We start from the raw sequence: 4,167 nt of genomic DNA, 5'->3' as shown, positions 1-4,167 counted from the left end.
CTTGATTAATGAAAACATACTTGGCAAATGCTTTCGCTTCTGTTCGTCTTGCGACGATCCAAGAATTTCACCTCTAACGTCGCAATACGAATGCCCCCGCCTGTCCCTATTAATCATTACCTCGGGTTCCGAAAACCAACAAAATAGAACCGAGGTCCTATTCCATTATTCCATGCACACAGTATTCAGGCGGGCTTGCCTGCTTTAAGCACTCTAATTTGTTCAAAGTAAACGTGCCGGCCCACCGAGACACTCAATAAAGAGCACCCTGGTAGGATTTCAACGGGGTCCGCCTCGGGACGCACGAGCACGCACGAGGCGGTCGCACGCCTTCGGCTCGCCCCACCGGCAGGACGTCCCACGATACATGCCAGTTAAACACCGACGGGCGGTGAACCAACAGCGTGGGACACAAATCCAACTACGAGCTTTTTAACCGCAACAACTTTAATATACGCTATTGGAGCTGGAATTACCGCGGCTGCTGGCACCAGACTTGCCCTCCAATAGATACTCGTTAAAGGATTTAAAGTGTACTCATTCCGATTACGGGGCCTCGGATGAGTCCCGTATCGTTATTTTTCGTCACTACCTCCCCGTGCCGGGAGTGGGTAATTTGCGCGCCTGCTGCCTTCCTTGGATGTGGTAGCCGTTTCTCAGGCTCCCTCTCCGGAATCGAACCCTGATTCCCCGTTACCCGTTACAACCATGGTAGGCGCAGAACCTACCATCGACAGTTGATAAGGCAGACATTTGAAAGATGCGTCGCCGGTACGAGGACCGTGCGATCAGCCCAAAGTTATTCAGAGTCACCAAGGCAAACGGACCGGACGAGCCGACCGATTGGTTTTGATCTAATAAAAGCGTCCCTTCCATCTCTGGTCGGGACTCTGTTTGCATGTATTAGCTCTAGAATTACCACAGTTATCCAAGTAACGTGGGTACGATCTAAGGAACCATAACTGATTTAATGAGCCATTCGCGGTTTCACCTTAATGCGGCTTGTACTGAGACATGCATGGCTTAATCTTTGAGACAAGCATATGACTACTGGCAGGATCAACCAGGGAGCTGCGTCAACTAGAGCTGAGCAGCCGGCCGCCCGGGAGTGTGTCCCGGGGGCCCGCGCGAACACGCAAGCGTCCGCTCAATTATTCTGCAAACAGGAGGAGGCTGAGCTCCCCTGCACAACACACCTCGAAACCCTCTCAGGTCCCGGCGGCGCGCAGCGCCGTCCTAAGTACTTGGTCGGGTTCGAGAGAGGCGCAATCGCCCGGAGTTAGGCGAGTAGACGCTTTAGGTGCGACCACCCGTGCTCCCAACTGAGCTTGCCGCTGCCGACAGAGGCCCGGGAGCGTGCTGTCGTGGCATTGCCGGCGGGAGACAACACGCGCCACCTACGGTGACCGGCAGCTCCAACGCCAGCGCCACAGAAGGACAAAAGCCCCACTTGGGTGCCGAAGCGAACTCTCCCAGCACAGCGCACGCGCCAACACGTCCGCACAGCTGCGATACAAACCACCTGCGAGAACCGCTGGGGCGACCGAGCAGCAGACGGCGTCGCGGCGCCGAGCGCCGGGCGGCGGCGCATCCTCAGCGCACACAGTCCTCAATCGGACCAGCACACTGCAGATGGCCACCGCGCTTCGCACCGGGCCCGCGAGGACCTACTTTGGCCGCAAGGCGCCGCGAGCAGGGGGCGCCGGCGCGCAGCTGCGCCGCCTGCCGCGTCCGTCGGCCGGCGCGCCTGCCACTGGCCGCCCCCACCAGCCGGCTGTAGCGCGTGCGCCCACGCACCGCGCTGCCAGCACGCCGGGCGGCCCCCCCTCACCGGCCGGGGACGGTCCCACCCAGCCACCGCCGCGTATCGCCTCACACCCAGATCCCCTTTCGCGTTCGTGGGCATGGTGGGTCCCCTTTCACGTTCGTGGGCATGGTGGGTATCCCTGAAACAACCGGTTAATAGCTCGACCGATCGTCGCCAACACTGATTCACCTCTAGCGAGAACAACCGCACCACAACGGGTTACCTGTTGTTCATTTGCGTAACGTCACCAGCAAACGTAGACGTCCATCGCCATTTGCAACGAGTATTGCATGCCTGTGTCAGGTGTCACAACACACTACGTCTGCCCACATAGACGCAACAACATGTGCACGCCTCGAGAACACGTGGAAGGTAGCCCCCGTACGTATGCGGTGTCCATTGCGCGAACGACTGTCAGCCGGCCTCTGCAGGATGTCGCAGATGTGGAACGCGGTGCAACATGCTATCACGGTGTGTGAGAAGAGACGACTACGTCCGAATACACGCTCCACTACATCAACAGACTGCTCATGCTGATCGCCATCCAGGGCGTCCGTTCCTCCCACACGTCTGAATGGCGTACCACACTGCAATCCAGCTCTTATAGGGAGACGACACGTAGCTGCGTGCACAATATTTGGACTGTATGGTCTGCCGTTGCTAGGCGCAGTCGTCGTACGGTCACACATGTGCCACGATGTATCATTCAGTACATACGGACCAATGTGCAGTACAGTTTGTGGGTTTTGCGTACATCGGCGGACAGGTGACAGGCCGTACCACAACGTAGGCTGAGTACGTCGGCATGCGAAGGGCATTGAACATGCAAACTTCTCAACGACCAGCTTGCGAAGGCAGGGGGGAAGGGGGGGGGGCATGTACGTCCTGCTGCTATCCACATTACAGTGTATAGCAGGAGCATGTGGAAAGTCAGCAACACCTGCAAGGTGTTTAACATGACGCGATACACAGGGGACCGGGCAGTGCGAATAGCGAACTATATTGCGAGGGTTGCGGTTAGGCAACACTACACTAATTTAACGAGTTGCATAACAATTACAGAGCAGGTTCAGCGACAACGTGCGTCAGGTTAAGGCGCAATATAGGTTAGGTTGAGGCACAATATAGGTTAGGTTAAGGCACAACATGGGTTACGTTAAGGCACAAATTGGGTTACGTTAAGGCACAACATGGGTTACGTTAAGGCACAACATGGGTTACGTTAAGGCACAAATTAGGTTACGTTAAGGCACAAATTAGGTTACGTTAAGGCACAAATTAGGTTACGTTAAGGCACAAATTAGGTTACGTTAAGGCACAAATTAGGTTACGTTAAGGCACAAATTAGGTTACGTTAAGGCACAAATTAGGTTACGTTAAGGCACAAATTAGGTTACGTTAAGGCACAAATTAGGTTACGTTAAGGCACAAATTAGGTTACGTTAAGGCACAAATTAGGTTACGTTAAGGCACAAATTAGGTTACGTTAAGGCACAAATTAGGTTACGTTAAGGCACAAATTAGGTTACGTTAAGGCACAAATTAGGTTACGTTAAGGCACAAATTAGGTTACGTTAAGGCACAAATTAGGTTACGTTAAGGCACAAATTAGGTTACGTTAAGGTACAATATGGGTTAGGTTAAGGTACAATATGGGTTAGGTTAAGGTACAATATGGGTTAGGTTAAGGTACAATATGGGTTAGGTTAAGGTACAATATGGGTTAGGTTAAGGCACAACGTAGGTTAGGTTAAGGCACAACATAGGTTAGGTTAAGGCACAACATAGGTTAGGTTAAGGCACAACATAGGTTAGGTTAAGGCACAACATAGGTTAGGTTAAGGCACAACATAGGTTAGGTTAAGGCACAACATAGGTTAGGTTAAGGCACAACATAGGTTAGGTTAAGGCACAACATAGGTTAGGTTAAGGCACAACATAGGTTAGGTTAAGGCACAACATAGGTTAGGTTAAGGCACAACGTAGGTTAGGTTAAGGCACAACGTAGGTTAGGTTAAGGCACAACGTAGGTTAGGTTAAGGCACAACGTAGGTTAGGTTAAGGCACAACGTAGGTTAGGTTAAGGCACAACGTAGGTTAGGTTAAGGCACAACGTAGGTTAGGTTAAGGCACAACGTAGGTTAGGTTAAGGCACAACGTAGGTTAGGTTAAGGCACAACGTAGGTTAGGTTAAGGCACAACGTAGGTTAGGTTAAGGCACAACGTAGGTTAGGTTAAGGCACAACGTAGGTTAGGTTAAGGCACAACGTAGGTTAGGTTAAGGCACAACGTAGGTTAGGTTAAGGCACAACGTAGGTTAGGTTAAGGCACAACGTAGGTTAGGTTAAGGCACAACGTAG

The 4,167-nt window shown here is 52.3% G+C and overlaps 1 non-coding gene across 1 annotated transcript in view; it reads right to left on the bottom strand.

The window, feature by feature from the left end:
* LOC126443450 (small subunit ribosomal RNA) overlaps positions 1 to 1,070 on the bottom strand; it is a 1,909-nt gene extending 839 nt beyond the window's left edge. Inside the window, exon 1 of the ribosomal RNA XR_007581925.1 lies at positions 1 to 1,070. This exon is cut by the window's left edge and continues 839 nt beyond it. This is a non-coding gene — a ribosomal RNA (small subunit ribosomal RNA).
* Between the last annotated feature and the right edge of the window lie 3,097 nt (positions 1,071 to 4,167).

The sequence above is a fragment of the Schistocerca serialis genome, unplaced genomic scaffold (assembly GCF_023864345.2).
Source record: "Schistocerca serialis cubense isolate TAMUIC-IGC-003099 unplaced genomic scaffold, iqSchSeri2.2 HiC_scaffold_148, whole genome shotgun sequence".
Taxonomy (NCBI): Eukaryota; Metazoa; Arthropoda; class Insecta; order Orthoptera; family Acrididae; genus Schistocerca; species Schistocerca serialis.
The sequence above is the reverse complement of the archived record's forward strand: the minus strand, read 5'-3'. Positions and strand labels throughout refer to the sequence as shown.